At 45.6% G+C, this 20,371-nt stretch overlaps 1 long non-coding RNA gene across 1 annotated transcript in view; it reads right to left on the reverse strand.

Annotated features, from left to right (window-relative positions):
• Nucleotides 1-9,376: 9,376 nt before the first annotated feature.
• LOC138772552 (uncharacterized) overlaps nucleotides 9,377-20,371 on the reverse strand; it is a 28,569-nt gene continuing 17,574 nt past the window's right edge. Inside the window, exons 2-3 of the long non-coding RNA XR_011359777.1 lie at nucleotides 12,940-13,109; nucleotides 9,377-10,213 (exon numbers count right to left, since the gene is read on the reverse strand). This is a non-coding gene — a long non-coding RNA (uncharacterized lncRNA). The remainder of the gene's footprint in view (nucleotides 10,214-12,939; nucleotides 13,110-20,371) is intronic.

Here is a 20,371-nt window from a genome sequence, read left to right on the forward strand (position 1 = left end):
GTGTTATCCAGTCACAGTATGGCGGTATAGGTCAGGTCTGGTATGGCAGTGTTATTCAGTTACAGTATGGCGGTATTGGTCAGGTCTGTTATAGCAGTTTTTTCCAGTCATAGTATGGTGGTATTGGTCAGGTGTGTTATGACAGTGTTACCCAGTCACAGTATGGAAGTATTGAACAGGTATGGTATGGCAGTGTTATCCAGTCACAGTATGGCGGTATTGGTCAGGTCTGGTATGGCAGTGTTATCCAGTCATAGTATGGTGGTATTGGACAGGTCTGGTATGACAGTGTTATCCAGTTACAGTATGGCAGTATTGGTCAGGTCTGGTATGACAGTGTTATCCAGTCACAGTATGGCGGTATTGGTCAGGTGTGGTATGACAGTGTTATCCAGTGACAGTATGGCGGTATTGGTCAGGCTTGGTGTGGCAGTGTTAAATGTGACGTGTGGAGCTATTCCCTACCTATCCTGATGCTAATTGGTGAGTGAGGATGGGGCGTCTTCAGGTTTAGTGCTTAGGGCAGCAGGAGCTGGTAATACTGTCCTGTATACATGTGCTGTATAGATGGAGTAGGGGGTTCTGTATACATGTAATGTATAGATGGAGTAGGGGGTCCTGTATACATGTGCTGTATAGATGGAGTAGGGGGTCCTGTATACATGTACTGTATAGATGGAGTAGGGGTCCTGTATACATGTACTGTATAGATGGAGTAGGGGGCCCTGTATACATGTACTGTATAGATGGAGTAGGGGGTCCTGTATACCTGTAGTGCCCTGTATATACATGTACTGTATAGATGGAGTAGGGGGTCCTGTATACATGTACTGTATAGATGGAGTAGTGGGTCCTGTATACATGTACTGTATAAATGGAGTAGGGGGCCAAGTATACATGTACTGTATAGATGGAGTAGGGGGTCCTGTATACATATACTGTATAGATGGAGTAGGGGGTCCTGTATACATGTACTGTATAGATGGAGTAGGGGGCCCTGTATACATGTACTGTATAGATGGAGTAGGGGTTCCTGTATACATGTACTGTATAGATGGAGTAGGGGCTCCTGTATACATGTACTGTATAGATGAAGTAGGGGGCCCTGAATACATGTACTGTATAGATGAAGTAGGGGCTCCTGTATACATGTACTGTATAGATGGAGTAGGGGGTCTACCAGTTACTACTGTGGATTTTGTGAGGCAGCTGCCCTAGCAACCATTCAGATTCCAGCTCCCTGTGAAAATTAAAGCAGTAATCCTATTGGTTGCTAAGGCTCCCAACTGCCGTTTACTGCTGGAGACAGTATATATTACCTGTGTTTGCAGTGTAAAGATTTTCCCATTCATCTCTATGGGGCGCCGCTCTTCCCCCTCCCCCTCCCCTCCTGTACATCTGGCGGGGACGGAACCTTCGCAATTACCTTCCCGGGCACCCAATGTATCTATGTGCCAAATTTGGGGTCAAACGGTTCAAGTGTTTGGAAGTCTATTTGGGACAGACAGACTTTCTTTTTTATGATATAGATGATTATAGACTGTACATTATACTACATGATTATAGATGATTATAGACTGTACATTATACTATACATGATATTATGGACTGTACATTATACTATACACGATATTATAGACTGTACATTATACTACATGATTATAGCCTGTCCATTATACTATACATGATATTATGGACTGTACATTATACTATACATGATATTATAGCCTGTACATTATACTATACATGATATTATGGACTGTGCATTATACTATACATGATATTATAGCCTGTACATTATACTATACATGATATTATGGACTGTGCATTATACTATACATGATATTATAGACTGTACATTATACTACATGATTATAGCCTGTACATTATACTATACATGATATTATGGACTGTACATTATACTATACATGATATTATAGACTGTACATTATACTACATGATTATAGACTGTACATTATACTATACATGATATTATGGACTGTACATTATACTACACGATTATAGACTGTATATTATAATATACGTGATATAGACTGTACATTATACTATACATGATATTATAGCCTGTACATTATACTAAACGATTATAGACTGTACATTATACTATACATGATATTATGGATTGTACATTCTACCATACATGATATTATTGACTGTACATTATACTATACATAATATTATGGACTAACGGTAGACCAGGATAGTTATCTGTTACTAGTACAGACAATACACAGCGCTGAGGCCTCACAATAGTTGACTATAAGCAGGGGCGGTAGACAAGGAATGGTTTTTCCCAGCGATCACTGAGTCGGCAGCTGTAAGACGTTACCCCGGAGGATTGTCCAGGTGGATGGAGAGGAGAGAATGGAGCGGCAGAGGTTTAGGGGTCTGTGTTCGCAGGTATCAGCACGAGGTGTTTTATTAGTTTGCCTGATGCCTTTATAATGAGTAGTGACTGTATAAAGGCGGCTGGGCTCTGAGGGATACGAGACGCTGAGGCTTAGCTGGGATCAGCCACGTCAAGGCCTACGCCGCTTTGTTTTCCCGGGCACAGCTGTTTATGTCTCTATATGGCTACTTGTAAGTGATGTCTCAGCAATATCAGTGAGGTGTCAGCTATATACATGGTGCCAAGAACGGACCAGCTGTGGTTACTGGGCCGGTGTCAGCAACATCCTCCATACCATTCCCATCACTGACTGGACGTATGTAGGACAATATAGTGGTCTCAGGATCTCTGCTTGCTGTCTGTCTATAGGAGCCTCCAGGTCATAATGATTGGTCCTGGTGATGATGCCATCTGCAGCTGTGCCCATGGTGGTGGCATGCAGCACGCAGGCAGGAGTGATAGCTATGGGATAATGTGGCCGCATTTACAGGTGTAACAACAGCTCAGGATCACTATGGCGGCTGCTGCAGAATTGTGGAGAGCAGCCATAAACCATATCACAAAAAGACAGCAATCTGCTATAAGCCGTGTGCACTACTCCGGGTACTTGTGAACCATACAGTACACTGTGCAGCTGTTCTCTCATTATATGGCCACCACCATGGGAACGACAGCAAGCAGAGATCAATCCTCAGACATCATCCTCTGTAAATATGGCTCCTTCAGTCCTCACAGCTGGATCATTTACTATATGAGTATACATCCAATCTCTATCCATAGTGTCACTATCGTTATCATCACTGATTCACAATGGAGTTTTCAGTAGAGTTTCTTGTATAATTTCTTCACCTCGGCTCCAAACTTTGGGGTCATGACCACAGAATCACTGATCAACTGCAAATAATTCCACCTCTTAATGTTCTCACAGCAAAGCACCTAAAGACGCCTGTAAAATACGGTAAGACCATAGTCTGACTGCTGGGTGTTCATGACCACTGTGCTGGTGACTGGTGACCACCGGCAACTGGTGAACACTGTGCTGGTGACCGCCGGGTGCTGGTGACCACTGTGCTGGTGACTGGTGACCACTGTGCTGGTGACTGGTGACCACTGTGCTGGTGACCGTTGGTGCTGGTGACTGTTGGGTGCTGGTGACCACTGTGCTGGTGACTGTTAGGTGCTGGTGACCACTGTGCTGGTGACTGTTAGGTGCTGGTGACCACTGTGCTGGTGACTGGTGACCACTGTGCTGGTGACCGTTGGTGCTGGTGACTGTCGGGTGCTGGTGACCACTGTGCTGGTGACTGTTAGGTGCTGGTGACCACTGTGCTGGTGACTGCCGGGTGCTGGTGACCACTGTGCTGGTGACTGTTGGGTGCTGGTGACCACTGTGCTGGTGACCGCCGGGTGCTGGTGACCACTGTGCTGGTGACTGTTAGGTGCTGGTGACTGCCGGGTGCTGGTGACCACTGTGCTGGTGACTGTTGGGTGCTGGTGACCGTTGACTGATGGTTTCCTGATGCCTTCTGAAAGGCTTCCTGACCGTAAAAACAGCCATAGAGATATGAAGGGTGCCCTAGGCCACATAGATATGAAGGGTGTCCTAGGCCCCAGAGATATGAAGGGTGCCCTAGGCTACAGAGATATAAAGGGTGTCCTATGCCACACAGATATGAAGGGGGCCCTAGGCCATAGAGATATAAAGGGTGTCCTATGCCACACAGATATGAAGGGGGCCCTAGGCCATAGAGATATAAAGGGTGTCCTATGCCACAGAGATATGAAGGGGGCCCTAGGCCATAGAGATATAAAGGGGGTCCTAGGCCACAGAGATATGAAGGGGGCCCTAGGCCACAGAGATATAAAAGGGGCCCTAGGCCACAGAGATATGAAGGGGGCCCTAGGCCACAGAGATATGAAGGGGGCCCTAGGCCACAGAGATATAAAGGGGGCCCTAGGCCACAGAGATATGAAGGGGGCCCTAGGCCACAGAAATATGAAGGGGGTCCTAGGCCACACAGATATGAAGGGGGTCCTATGCCACACAGATATGAAGGGGGCCCTAGGCCATAGAGATATAAAGGGTGTCCTATGCCACACAGATATGAAGGGGGCCCTAGGCCATAGAGATATAAAGGGTGTCCTATGCCACAGAGATATGAAGGGGGCCCTAGGCCATAGAGATATAAAGGGGGTCCTAGGCCACAGAGATATGAAGGGGGCCCTAGGCCACAGAGATATAAAAGGGGCCCTAGGCCACAGAGATATGAAGGGGGCCCTAGGCCACAGAGATATGAAGGGGGCCCTAGGCCACAGAGATATAAAGGGGGCCCTAGGCCACAGAGATATGAAGGGGGCCCTAGGCCACAGAAATATGAAGGGGGTCCTAGGCCACACAGATATGAAGGGGGCCCTATGCCAAAGAGATATGAAGGGGGCCCTAGGCCACAGAAATGTGAAAGGGGCCCTAGGCTACAGAGATGTGAAGGGGGCCCTAGGCCACAGAGATATGAAGGGTGCCCTAGGCCACACAGATATGAAGGGTGCCCTAGGCCACACAGATATGAAGGGGGCCCTAGGCCACAGAGATATGAAGGGTGCCCTAGGCCACACAGATATGAAGGGGGCCCTAGGCCACACAGATATGAAGGGGGCCCTAGGCCACACAGATATGAAGGGTGCCCTAGGCCACACAGATATGAAGGGTGCCCTAGGCCACAAAGATATGAAGGGGGCCCTAGGCCACAGAAATGTGAAAGGGGCCCTAGGCTACAGAGATGTGAAGGGGGCCCCGGGCCATAGAGATGTGAAGGGGGCCCTAAGCCTTAGGAGTGATTGCAGGATTGCCTGATCAGGAAAAAAAACGTAACATCTGTAATTCCGGATGCTCCAGCAACTTCTAGGAGGGCATCCGGGCCTGAATTCCAGACAGACAGGATCTCTAATGTCCACACCTATTTTCCAGAATGGACACCCATGAGGAAGAATCCTCATAGGAAAGCAGGAAAGCTAGATAGATTGTCCTGATGTGCAGGGGCCTATTATCATTAGTATTAGACTCCAACAGACTACACAAGTATATAAGGGAATAGGGTGTTCAGGTTTTGGAGGTAGCACGGAACTTGCAGGGGATGCTGGGAGATAGCAGGTCTGGGGTCTGTGGAAATGACTACTCCTGCAGCGGGGCAGGAGATACAGTCTATATATTAGTTACATTTATATACAGCTGATCCTTGGGAAAACACCGACCATCATGTCTTTGTTCTGATCCATCGGATTCTCCCACATCATGTACTGGAGGGCTTGTACAAATGTAGCACTACACAGGTGATCATCAATGAGAGAGGATCTGCTGGACGGGTCTCTGGTCACATTGTGCCACCATGTAGTCCTTGCCTTACTAGGATTAGGCCTGTCTGTATATCCTGTGGACGGACACCCCAGGAAACCTGGGAGAAGTGCATCTCCTAGACGATCCCTACTAATCCCGATGTGTTTAGCCGCAGATTAAACATAGTGATGCTTAGGCAGGATATTTTGGGGTAATAAAAGCAGCGGGGGGAGGGGGTCTTTGTAATCCGACTGCTCGCAGGAGGGCAGGAACCTATCTTATGGCTTTACACATCTGTGATAATTTCCTTCAACTCTCACTTTTATTACTGAGTCGTTAAATTCACATTGAGTTCTTAAAACAAAAAATGTTAAAAACAGATGTGGTTGTTAAAGCTACAATATGAATTTTACAACCTGAAATTTTACGATACTGGAAGGAATTTTACCCACGAGGTCAGAGGAGAAGAGGTGACTGGTCCGGGCAGGACGGACAGAAGCACGTATGTGCGTTAAACTTCCTGTCCAGACATAGGGGGGCAGCACATTCCCTCTACCCAACAGGGGGCAGCACACCCCCTCTACCCATAGGGAGGCAGCACACCCCCCACTACCCCACAGGGAGGACGCACACTCCCTCTACCCAACAGGCGGGCAGCACAGCCCTTCAACCCCACAGGGAGACAGCACACCCCTTCTACCCCACATGGGGGACAGGACACCCCCTCTACTCCATGGGGGGCAGGACACCCCCCACACACACACCGCAAATGGGGGAAGCACATCTCCTCTATTCCACAGGGGGCAGGATACCAACTCCATTCCACAGAGGGGCAGGACACCCCTTCCACTATATAGGGGACAGGATCCCCCTCCACTACACAGGGAGGAAGGACTCGCCCTCTACCCCACAGAGGGGCAGAACACCTGTTCTGTTGACTGTTCTCGAAGCTCAGCCAATGAAGTACTGACACAAGCCTTAGTAGAAGAACACCGCTCCCAGGATATATAAACTGGCTGCCATCTTTGAACAAAGGAGATCCACCTTCCAACATCACTGTATTAGGGTGTTTGATTAGGGTGTTTGATTTCACTATAAACTTATAACTTGTAATTTGGAACAGACAGTCAATATGACAGCAATCTTAAAGGGTGCATCCATAACAGTTGTTGCCTAACTGGGGCCAAGTCCGGATGGGAAGCCGCAGTGAAAGCAACATTGACACCGAGCTGTCACAAAATTTGGACCGCAAAAACATCTTGAGGTGTGAATGAGGCCTTGTACTGCTGCTGTGTGAATATGCCCAGGATCCAGTCACAGACCTCTAGAAACAAGCCATTCTATGAAATATCAGGATATGTAATCTATAACTCGGCTTAATACCAAGGAAGGATTAAATGCAGCAGAAGTCAGTGGGGACGGAGCTAGCAGCTGTACAAACACTGCGCCCTGGAATATCAGCTCTGCATGTACTGCATCTTCAGGCTGTATCATGTAGTATGGCAGTCTAGTGACACACACAGCTCCATGCCACCTTACTGACCATTATTACGCCCCTTGCCTCTCTGATGCAGGAGATAATCTGCGCGGCCATTGAAGCTGTGTGCGTCACAGGCACGGATCCAGGGGACGCGGCGAGGAAACAGATCTCGTAGACGTTGTTCCTGCTTTTAAAAACCACAGAGTTGAGCTGAGATTTTCTTCCTGTGCTCGGTAAATATTCACACGTTGGGGATTTAACCTTATCACGGTCACAATCTTCCCTGCAGAGTTTACTTAACTGAAGAAAAAACACAAATTAAAAAACCCCCGTCCCCTACGGGAAATCGAAGCGCAGAGAGGTCGGCTTTTTTAGTCGTTTTCCAGCTGCGTTTGGCTTTGTTTGTGAGGATGTTTTATGTATGAATTTGGCTTTGTATATTTTTCTGCATTTTATCTTCTTTGTAGTGACTTTACCCACAAGTCCTCAGCAATCACTGCTAAACTAATCATCTTCTGACTCCTGACGTGGACGAGTTACATAGGAAATGGAAGCGATGGGAGTAGGGGAGGCCAGGAGGCAGAACTAGAACTGCACCAAGAGAATGTGGAACTATCGACAGAACGGCGCCCCCCAGAGGTCGGCAATTCCTGATGATAAACACACACTAGATGCATTTACTGCAGAATATCTGCATCAATTGGATGGATATTGAGGCCCATTGTAAATATGACGCAGAAAATTACGCAGGTTTTACCTTCATCCTTGATTTCAATGGAAGAAAATCCACAACAAACCCCAGACATAAACTGACATGTAGGTCGACGGAACAACCCCCCAGGGTGGGGCTGAGACTCGGCAAACACATCTACTGTGCTGCCACCATTTAGATTCCCTCTATTGTATATTTACATGTCCTTTACTTATATATACAACTATAGTTATTAAACATGCAAATTTTACAATACAAACAAATATAAAAAAATAATTATAATATATCTTATCAGGCAAAAATGCTTCCTTCTACTGTTATCTTCAGGGTTCGAGCTACAAAATGGCAAGTCTATGGAGGGGGGAAGAGAGAAGGGAGGGGGTGTGCCTGGGTACACAGGCAGAGAGAGACAGCTAAGAGACAGCTCTGTAGGGAGGGGATCTCACCCCCAAGGCTTTTTACACAGCTTAGACTGCTCACTACCACTTTCTCATGCCCTCCATGCTGCTGCCCTATAGGCTGTACACAAGGATAATGCAGGATCTTCTTCTCTGTGTACAGACACCATAGACAGCTCTGGAAGAACTGCAAAATGCTGGTTTAGCCTGTGGCACAGAAATGTTCCCTATAGGATGGTCAGATATAATGTTACTCCTCATGTACACACATGAAAACCTATTCTGAAAAGCTACCTAAAACTGCAGTAATGCCTTAAAGGGAATCTTTCCGCTATAAGTCTTGATCCAATCTGCTGACACTGTTAGATAATGTTAGAGGCCCATAGTACTTTTCATATATCCATCTGTGCTTCCAGAAAGTCGAACAGGCTTTTTTTGAGCTCATGAACCACAGCAAGCTGTAACACCTCCTTACTCCCCCTCCCATTCCTATTGCTGCTTGGGACTTCAATTTGAAGCTATTCAGGAATGAAGAAAAACCTCTTCAACTCTTTGGGGGACATGTATCAAGTGGCAAAATATTTTTTTTTTCTGCGGGAAGTGCCGAATTGCGAATGATTTTATTCGCAAATGGCCGATTTGCGAATAAAATATTTGTAAATGGGCACTTTCCACTGGGTACGCGGGAAGGGCGGGGAGGGGGCAGAACGGGGGGGGGCGCGGACTCAGAGTCCGCGCGATTCATTATAGTTTTCTCTTAAAGATACGAAGAAAATCTACTCCAGGTCTCAGCTGGCGTAGGTTTTCTGCCGTGCTCACAGGATTTATGTAGAGGCCTCTACATAAATATCCGTATTGCCGGAGCTGCGGGGACATTTTTAAGTCCGGTGCAGAAAATGCCGGACTTTATAAATGTCTCCCGTATTCATAGCATATACATTCTGTAAGTACAGCTGGATACCTGAAAGGTACCATGTGTCTCCTTGTGCTAAAAGTTTGGAATGTAAATTACAGCTGATTCCCTTTCAGCTTCTTTCCGTACATCCTAATAGCGACAATCAGTGTCACTGTTGCAGTGTGTTTGGACAACAGTGGTGGAGGATCGGGAGGTGAGTCAGTGTCCAGACAGTGGCCCCGGGGATTAGGGAGGTGAGTCAGTGTCCAGACAGTGGTGTTGGGGGATGGGTGAGGTGAGTCAGTGTCTGTACAGTGGCAGCGGGGGATTGGGGAGGTGAATCAGTGTCCAGACAGTGGTGTCGGGGGATCAGGGAGGTAAATCAGTGCCTGCAAAGTGGCGGTGGGGGATCGGGGAGGTGAATCAGTGTCCGGAGAGTGGTGCCGGGGGATCAGGGAGGTGAGTTAGTGTCCAGACAGTGGCGGTGGGGGATTGGGGAGGTGAGTCAGTGTCCAGAGGTGCCGAAGGATCGTGGAAGTGAGTCAGTATCCGGACAGTGGCACCGTGAGATCGGGAAGGTGAATCAGTGTCCGGACAGTGGTGCCAGGGAATCGGGGAGGCAAGTCAGTATCTGAAAAGTGGCGGTGGGGGATTGGGGAGGTGAGTCATTGTCTGTGCAGTGGCAACGGGGGATCGAGAGGTGAATCAGTTTCTGGACAGTGGTGCCAGGGCATCGGGAGTTAAATATTGCTTAACTTTTAATTATTATTAACACTGTACATGAAGTCTATTGATACAAATGTCAGGAGATGTATCAATCCTTTCTTCTGGATCCACGGCTTGATTTGGCTGCATCAGGTCACAACATGTTATTCCATCAGAAAGGCGATTAGTGTGTCAGCTCCGCTATTGTGTCCGATGGGACTTCATGGTCATGCAGGGCTCTAGCACACGTCATCCAGGCTACAGGGCAGTCCTCTTCTATCTCTATGTAATAACAGTGGGATGGTAAACAGAAAACTGATATGAATATTGGCTGCCTTCACACATTTTATTGGTAACATGTGACTTGCAGGTTCAGATATTGCTGCCGCAAGGGTTGTGTTTGGATTTTGTTAATTTTAGCTCGAATGTGTGCGCATATGGTGCGAGGAGGTCCCAGAGCCTCATATATACCGCAGACAGGAAGGTTGGCTCACTCTGGACTGCACGGGGAATAATTGGAATTTTATAATATATGAAGACAAGATTCCTTTCCAGGGAATGGTCAGACCTTACAAACGCCCCCATTATTTCTTAGGGAGGCTTTCCTGAGTGGCTCCATTAAAGGAGGCCATTTTTCAAGAGTCACTGAGGGCCGTGAATAAAATTTGCCATCATGGAGTCTATTGAAGGATGGAATATGAGGAAAAATATGTCAAACACTAGACATTCCTGAAACGGAAGAGAAAACATTTCCTTTCCTACTGAGAGACAACTCAATCCACTTCATATATGTTTTATGAGGCTGTGTCGGGGCAGGGAATGGCGGACGCTGTCTGGGAAGAGGAGCAGATGCTCAATGAATTTCCATTCTTCAGCTTTGATTTGAAGCGTTCGGGTAATTTATGGAGAATGTGAAAAGCCGCTGAGAAGTGAACTTGAGGGAAATCAATGGGAAGAGCAGTACATGGCAATAAATAAGAAGATATAGAAGAAATGAGGCCATAGCGGACATCACAACGCAAGATTACCACACTGCGGTCACAAGGGGTCCCACTGACTATATTATTACAGGACTGACATGTACAGCAGAGATTATGTTCACAATGTTGTCCCGTGTCCTCTTGGCTTCTATACAAGGTAATGGGGTACACCCTCATCTATAGGTCCATGTGCTGCAGGATGATGGGTAACTGTGGGTACCAATGTTATTTCATATAAAACATGTGTAAGCAATCTCTATAGGCAATCCTGCAGAAGTGGTCACCAAGGACCCCCACTATGTGCAATAAATATATCTTATCACATTTACAGGTGTGTCTGTGAAGCAATGATTCAATCACTAGAATGGAGAGCCCAGACCACAGTGCCTCTTGACATGATGGGACTTGCTGACAGGAGAGGGACTGATAATGTTCTGCGCACAGCCTTTTCGGCATCATCCAAAAAACGTCCTTCTGATCAGAAGCAGGCTGTTGTGATGGAGAGGAAGTCTGGAAGTGTTTATGGCAGAGTTGAAAGCTTTGCCCACCCTGGATCTTGTGGCCGCTCTAAAGTGCCCCCTCAGTGCTCTTGAAATTGACCTCTGCAAAGCTAAACAGGAAGAGCAGTTGTAAAAGTCAGGACTGTGCCAGGGTAAACTGAGCTGTGGTCCCAGTGTTCTGCTCCGTCTGTCAGCGACTATAAAATGCCTCAGTCACCTAGATCAAAAAATGAGGCCAAGTCAATCAGTATCCCAACTGGCCCAATCTGCCTAATACAAACCACATGTGTCCAAGTCTCCCCAACACCAACCCCATGTGATCGAGTCTCCTTGACAAAAACACCATATGCCGAGTCTCCCTGACACTAACCCCATGTGACCGAGTCTCCCTGACAAAAACCCATGTGCCCGAGTCTTCCCAACACCAACCCCATGTGCCTGACACAAACCACATGTGCCCGACTCTCCCCAATACAAAACCCAAGTGCCCAAGTCTCCCTGAGACAAACCTCATGTGCCTGACACAAACCACATGTGCCCGACTCTCCTCAATACAAAACCCAAGTGCCCAAGTCTCCCTGACACAAACCCCATGTGCCCGACTCCCCAATACAAAATCAAAGTGCAGAAGTCTCCCCAACATCAACCCCATGTGCCTGACACAAACCCCCTTTGCCCAACTCTCCCCAATAATAAACCCAAGTGCACAAATCTCCCCAACACCAACCCTATGTGCCCGACTCTACAATACAAAACCCAAGTGCAGAAGTCTCCCTGACAAAAACCTATGTGCCCGAGTCTACCCAACACTAACCCCATGTGCCTCCCCCCCTCAGCAGCAGCCACCACGACCCCACCAATGACACCCCCCCCCCACCGCAACCACAAAGCCACCTCAAAATGGGTGGTTCCATTACTCTTTTCTACAATACGTGGCTATTGTGTATGGATGGAGCTGGTGTGACAGTATAACATTATATATATATATATATATATATATATATATATATATATATATATATATACTGTATATATATATATATATATATATATATATATATATATATATATATATATATATGTCCTGGCTGTATGAAGTCATCACATGACACTGATCCTTCTCCTGCACCTGGCTAAGAAATAACCCGACTTTCCTTTTTATCCCCGACAGCGTCCTTGTTGCTGCTCTGGTTTAGTCATCAGGAGCTGTGGTATTCGCAGGCGCATAGCTCTGACCTCCATTCTCTGGTCTCTTTGTGCAGGCTGCATTCCTCCACTGGCTGACCAGAGCTAATAATAGTCATCTTACCCACAAGTGACTCAAACTCTAAGGTCAGGAGTCTATGTGTCCGCACAGTGAGCAGTGCTGGCCTCAGCCATCAGTGCAGGGACAGCCAGGACATCACTGCCCTCAACCATGGGAAAGAGGAGGCAAGCATTGAGGTGAGAGGAGAGTAATTCCGCATAATTCCCAAGAAAAAACTAAATATTATACAAATGTAAGAATTGTTTTAACGGTAGTCCTTACCTGCTGCCACTACCAGACTACAAAGTGCTTGTTTGTAGTCTGTGGCCATGACAACAAATACGTGCAAAGAGTTTGTATATTCTCTCCATGTTTGCGTGGGTTTCCTCCGGGTACTCCGGTTTCCTCTCACACCCAAAAACATACAGATAGGTGGATTTAGATTGTGAGCCCTATTGGGGACAAGAATAATTGCAATAATTGGCAAAACTATGTGAAGTGCTGCGGAATCTGTGTGCTCTATACAAATAAAAGCATTATTATTATTATTATTATTATTATTATTATTATGTGTCACCTAAATTTCCTTTTGCTCATTAGAGTATAGAGCATATTAAAAAAATGTTCTTTTATTCCAATCTGTTTCTGTTTTAATCTTTTTTTGTTTTACTTTTTGTACATTGTTATGGGGGCTGCCCACTTGTCTGGTTTGTTTTAAACAGCACTTAGTGACATGCTTTACAGCAAGCCTCATGCACATAGACGACAATAGACATAGTCTGTCCGCCCTGGAAGTCTGTGCCTAAACGACCCATAGCATACATATACGCCATTATCTGCAACTACCTCTTGTACTTCTTCTCAAGCACCTCCCTCGAGCACTAAAGGTTAAGCATTCAAGTCTGTGTAAAGATTCACTACTTGTGAAACCGTGTAGTGTGAAACTTCAAAACTTCGAGTAAAGTTGTTCTATTTTTATACTAACGCACGGGACCCGCAACAACCTGGCAGGTTACCAACCATTTTGGGGACACAAACCGGCTATACACTAAACCGGTATCAACACTACACCTGTGTGCTGGACAAACACTGGCGTCACGACATTAGCACTACTGTCCGAGGCTACCACAGTTTATGCACATCGTCCGTTACAATCGTTCGTATATTGTAATTATGATCGTAACAACTATCGTTCCATGTATTATGGTGAATGATTTCAGGTTGTTCACAAAATCGCTTCGTTAGAACGTGACTGGGGATATATAAGCTGATAGCTCTCCTGAAGAAGGCACAGCCCATCTGTAGAGCATGGTGATGGCTGGAGAGTGAGAGAACTATTGTTGTGTTATGTGTAATGTACCCTGTCAGTTATATACACTGTATAGCTATGTAATAGGTATAATGTATACTGTCAGTGATATACACTGTATAGATATGTAATAGGTATAATGTATCCTGTAAGTGATATACACTGTATAGATATGTAATAGGTGTAATGTATTACTATATAGATATGTAATAGGTGTTTTGTGTCCTGTCAGTTATATACACTGTATAGATATATTTAATATGTGTAATGTATCCTGCCATTTATTTACACTGTATAGATATGTAATGGGTGTAATGTATCCTGTTATATACACTGCATAGATATGTAATAGGTATAATGTATCCTGTCGATTAGATACACTGTATATATATATATATATATATATATATATATATATATATATATATAATAGGTGTAATGTACTATGTCAGTTAGATACACTTCATAGTTCGGTGTAATATAATCGAGTTGCATAAATTTTTTGGTTTTATATCTATACAGTATTGTAACCTAACACATACAGGTAGATTATAGATAATATCTCCTGTACAAGTTACACTGAGATATATACCGTATACTCTGCACACAAGCCTTTGACCTGCTGACATCCACACGCGTGTTGCTTTATTTTACTATATATACAGTTTACAACTCTCCTTTCTAACTTAACAGCAAATACTTTGTAGCACAAGATGCTGGAGCCGTCTCCATAAGAAAGAAGATACTGTTCTAAAGATACACTGCTCAGCTCCAAATATGACCTCATAGCAATGCAGACAGACGTCCAAACCCACCGACTTACAGCTCTGTATTAAACACCAGAACAGTGATCACCGCTTGGCATGGGGAGAGCCGGATGACATCACTTCACGGCTAAGTCTTGGACGCAGAACTTGCTTATTTGCTGTGTTACACATGAATTAATCATCTACAAACACGATCCAGGCAATACAATGATCCGGCCCCGGGATGTATTAGGTGATCCGGTTGTGTCACAGGACGGCGATAAGATGAAGGAACCGAAGGCTGTGGAGCCTAAAATGACATCACACAAAAAACAGGAAACTAGGGGCCATGATGACAGACCTGAGGTGCGGACTATAGGTGCCCAACCCCAAACCACATAGAAGGAATTATCCCGCTATACTGTCTACTATTTGTCAGCTTATTTAGGGTTACAGCTGATCCATACCAGCCGATCACTATTCTAGAAACTGCAATGTGGGGGCCTGGCCAGGCTGTCTGGCATCCTGGGTTATGGATGGGAGGGTGACAACAACTCTACACCCTGGTATCATTTTATTCTGAGCCCGACAACTTGAGTTCTTATAACTCCTCTAAAACCCACCTAAGGCCTAAACAGGGCCCGACTGTACCAGGCCTGGTTTAACAATGCTAAATAGACGAGATCCCGCTATGAAGGCATCAGGTTTTACTATGTATAACACCTGCGGTTTTGGTTCGGCCTCAGGAAAAGAGTCGAACATTGGTTTAACTTGTGGTTTCAACTCAACTTGATTGTTGGTTTTGGCCGCTCATTAGGACCCGTGTGGCATATATACAGTCTGAAAGCAAAGTGCAAGGAAATGATTGTTTTTACTTACACAGCAGCTCCAGCATATGAATTGAATCTATCACCAAAACCTTCCAGGTACAGACAGGTAAGAAAGGACAGAAAGTAAGGCCTGCACATGGCCGATCTCCTGGTCCTTCTTTACAGGCAAAATGAAGGCACTGGGCCACCAAGCCTGCACTTACACCTCAGATCTGCAGCCAGGCCCATCATTCCTCATAATCCCATACCACTTAGGAGTTGACTCCGTAAATGTTAAGATGGATGATTTTTCACCTCTAATGTGGCGGCACCTTCACATTGTTTCTTGCTCCTTAGCTTGCATTAAGAAGAGTATTAGTATTATCTCAGCTGGAGATGTCATAGCGTATAAGGTATAAACCAAACTCCATATGATTCCATCCTTTATGGGATGGGGGGCAGGGGGGATGCACAGATCCTGATGGTAATATAACGGTAAAGCACATAGGGCTTGAAATCCTTTTAGGTTAGAGGGTCCCTATTAGATTCTGTTTCAGAAACCATTTGGCTGTATTGAAGCAACTTCTCATTAGGTCCCTGATGGAGATGGAAAGATTTTAGTCGGGAAACAAATTGCAACATATTCTGAGGTGATCCACTATGAACGACCATAAATCTTCCTTCACAAGCTGTGTAACGTAAGGTTGTCACATTACTGATCATCCTGCTATTCTGCAATGTAAATAAAAGAAGTAAGAGTACCTGGCTGTGTGGTTATGAATACGGTCCCCACAAGTCTATCGTGCAAACAAGGAGAATAAGGAGGAAATGACTATTGTGGTGGACCCAAATGATGCAAAAAACGACTTTATTATAGTTATCATAAAGTACAAAGCAGTAGTTTAGTTAATCCAAATCTGTACAGTGAGAGTATAAAAGATTAAGGTAGGCTAAGGTACTGTCAGGGAGGTAGCCCTATTGTGCCCTACCTAACATATCACGAGGACCGCTGGGTCAGGCGTCCCTTAGCCAGGCGGTGTCTGGCCCAGCGCTGGACAGTCACCAAGTCAGGGTACAGACTGTCTAGAGATGTATTTTGTGGGTGTGATCAAAATATCAAAGATGATTCCGTCTGGTAAGTATACGGCAACAGTCACTTAAAATGTGACATGGCTTAAATGGGTACTCCGGTGGAGGAGCACTTTTTTGATGGGATCGGGGAGGGGGTGACTGAGGAAAAAGACGTCCACTCACTTCCCCAGTTCCAGCGGCGGGTCCCGCATCACAGCACTCCGGTCCCCGGCCGCTTCCTGGTGTCTGACGCCACCCGAGACTCTACATCTCAGTTCCGCTCAGCCATTCAGTGAAGGAGGCGGGATCTGAGCGGACTTGACACGGATCCCGCCTCCTTCAATGAGTGGCTGAGCAGGCCTGAGACGTAGCGTCTCGGGTGGCGTCAGACACCAGGAAGCGTCCGGGGACCGGAGTGCCGCAATGCCGGGGAGGTGAGTGGACGTCTTTTTCCTCAGCCACCCACTCCCCGGTCCCATCAAAAAAAGTGCCCCCCCCCGCCGGAGTACCCCTTTAAGTGTGTGCACTTTCTTCACATTGTGAGATGACAAAAGATCCTTCAAAGGTTTCCGCTTCCAACGCGTTTCCCCTATGTGGTGTGCATACAGTAGGTTCATCAGGGAATAATGTGGAGATACTGTTTATGTTGTCATCAAAAAGGAAATCTCACAATAGATGCCACGTTCTTTTGTGAGAAGAGTAGTGATATAGACAGGTCCTGATATAGGCTAGTGATGATGTTGTACAAAGCCTGTCAGTCAGGTCCAGAGTCAGTCCAACAGATGTGTTGGTTAGTAGTTTATGTTAAAGGTTAGTGGTTCTGCAGTAAGTGATGTAACACACACGGTCCGGGTTTAAATCATATTATCAATGCACATGATGCGTGCATTGGATGCAGAGGGTCACAGATTATATAGGTACGTGTCTCTGGTGGATGTCATTAGTCCAAAAGTCCAAAGAGCCCAGGGGGAGATGTCTCCTGGTCAGGCAGAGGGTAAAATCGGCAGAATTAGATGTACTGCAATAATTTCATGTCCTGAGGCGTGTGGTCAGCGTCAGTGAATCATCTTTGATCTTTTGATCACAACCACACAATACATCTCTAGACAGTCTGTACCCTGACTTGGTGACTGTCCAGTGCAGGGCCAGACACCGCCTGGCTAAGGGACGCCTGACCCAGCAGTCCTCGTGATATGTTAGGTAGGGCACCTCCCCGACAGTACCTTAGCCTACCTTAATCTTTTATACTCTCACTGTACAGATTTGGATGAACTAAACTATTGCTTTGTACTTTATGATAACTATAATAAAGTCGTTTTTTGCATCATTTGGGTCCACCACAATAGTCATTTCTTGCTATATATGATCCTGTGTGCCAGACCTGGACTGTGCAAAATGAAATCCTTGGCTTCTGCAGTCCTGTGCGGATTGAAGTATATTGCCTTTTAGTATAAACCCAGTAATTTGTGAATCTTGCTTCTTCTCTTTGATCCTAGACCCTTAGGAATCTTTCAGATTGGAGACGTCAATAGCTAATTTCAGTCTTTCTGAGTCCTATGGCCAATTGAGCAACTCTACTAAGCTCAGTATTCCAGGTTTTCCACAGGGACATCGAGGCTTAGTTTGTCTAGTACTATGTTAGTGTTCAGGGCAATCTTCGGATCGTTATAGAGTCCTCAAACCTTTTATCATCTTCAGTTCCTGACAGAGGAGCTGAAATTCTTATTCTTGTTACACACACACACATATAGTTATGTACTTTGGATGCTCATTCCTTGTGACTAATTTGCTTGTCATCACATTCTGTAAGTCCTGGTAGTATCTGAGTACTGGGAGCCACAGGGAGGGCCCAGCGAAGGTGACTGATATAGGTGAAGCCAAGTTCTGGCATCATTAAAGCTTCTAGCCTTATCCAGGACAATAATGGCTCAGGGCCCTAATATCGAGTTTGTTACTTCAGTAATATTAAAGGGGTTATCTTCATTCTCCTCTCCGGTGCTCCAATTTCACCCTCTGGCCATCTCATAAATAGACAGGTGTGAGGTAGAGCACAAAATCCCTAAAAGAGAGTGAAATGTCTATTATCTTTTGGGTCAGGTATTAAGGTTGGGTTGATGCTGTATTTTGGCAGTACATGGCTGGTATACATAGGAATACTGGCATAGAGCTTATACCAACCTATGCCATGTACGGTGGCAGCAGTCACACAGATGACTGTTTCGGCCCATTTCTCGCATACTTTATTGTGTGACACAAAAGCAAAGTCCTGAATGTAGTTACAGCTGAACTATGATGAGTATATTAAAGTGAATGGGTGCGCCATTGTGTATGTCAGCCTACCTTGTGTAACAGTGTTACAACGTACCCTAGAGACATACTGCCGAAACATGGTGTGTACCCAGCCTAACCCGATCTAAGTTCCATTTTGCTTTACATGTAGTGACATTGCATCCAATTACAGTCAGACATCACATGGCTCTGCCATTCCTGCACCTCTCCAAAATTGGAACATGTCCGCTGATTCCTTCCTCCCCCGACATTGTTTACAAATGTTTATTCCCCCTAAGGAGTTACTGGCACTGAGCGGGTTATGATGTGCATCCAGAGTCACGCCGATTTATAGGAAACAATCTGATTAGCCCCAGGCATGTTGTAAGGCCTTTGGCTGAGGGAAGAGATCATCCGGGAGTAGCAGCCATAATCAGCTGGCAAATTGTTTTGATTAAAGTGCTCTGAAGCCGTGTGTCAGTGCACAGGACTGGCCACCACACAGATCCCGGTAACTGGATGCAGATGTTGCACGAAAGAATACAGGGACTCTATGAAGAGTATCTCTTCTATCACCAGGCCCATCTAGGATGTAAGGGATTGGGATGCAGACTGTCCCACCCATCCTGCCACACGGCACATTGCCACCCAACAGCTTCCCACACGTAAAGGAGGGCAGATATTGTAGAAGTTAGGAGTCATTACACCACATTTAGTAGCCAATAATAAGGACATTAAATGTAAAATAATAATAAAAAAAAAGCTCTAAAGGAAAGATGGCAATGGCACCGATACTTGGGTATGGAAGGTAATGTCAAGTAAGAAAGTAAGAAAGGCAGTGCCAACAAGATCCGGGTAAGAAAGGTAATGTAACCAAGACCTGGATAAGGAAGGCAATGCCAACAAGATCTAAGTAAGATTAGCAGTGCCAACAAGGTCTGAATAAGAAAGGCAATGCCAACAAGATCTATGTAAGAAGGGCAGTGCCAACAAGGTCTGGATAAGAAAGGCAATGCCAACAAGATCTATGTAAGAAGGGCAGTGCCAACAAGGTCTGGATAAGAAAGGCAATGCCAACAAGATCTATGTAAGAAGGGCAGTGCCAACAAGGTCTGGATAAGAAAGGCAATGCCAACAAGATCTATGTAAGAAGGGCAGTGCCAACAAGATCTATGTAAGAAAGGCAGTGCCAACAAGGTCTGGATAAGAAAGGCAATGCCAACAAGATCTATGTAAGAAGGGCAGTGCCAACAAGGTCTGGATAAGAAAGGCAATGCCAACAAGATCTAAGTAAGAAGGGCAGTGCCAACAAGGTCTGGGAAGGAAGGTAATGCAACCATGATATGGGTAAGGAAGGCAATGCCAACAAGATCTGTGTAAGGAATGCAATGCCACAATGATCTAGGTAAGGAAGGCAAAATCAACATGATACGATTAAGGAATGCAATGTCAATAAAATCCGGGTAAGCCAGTAGAATGCAGGCATGGAAGGCCATGCCAGTAAGGGTCCT

This window comes from Dendropsophus ebraccatus, chromosome 14 (genome assembly GCF_027789765.1).
Source record: "Dendropsophus ebraccatus isolate aDenEbr1 chromosome 14, aDenEbr1.pat, whole genome shotgun sequence".
NCBI classification, from domain to species: Eukaryota; Metazoa; Chordata; class Amphibia; order Anura; family Hylidae; genus Dendropsophus; species Dendropsophus ebraccatus.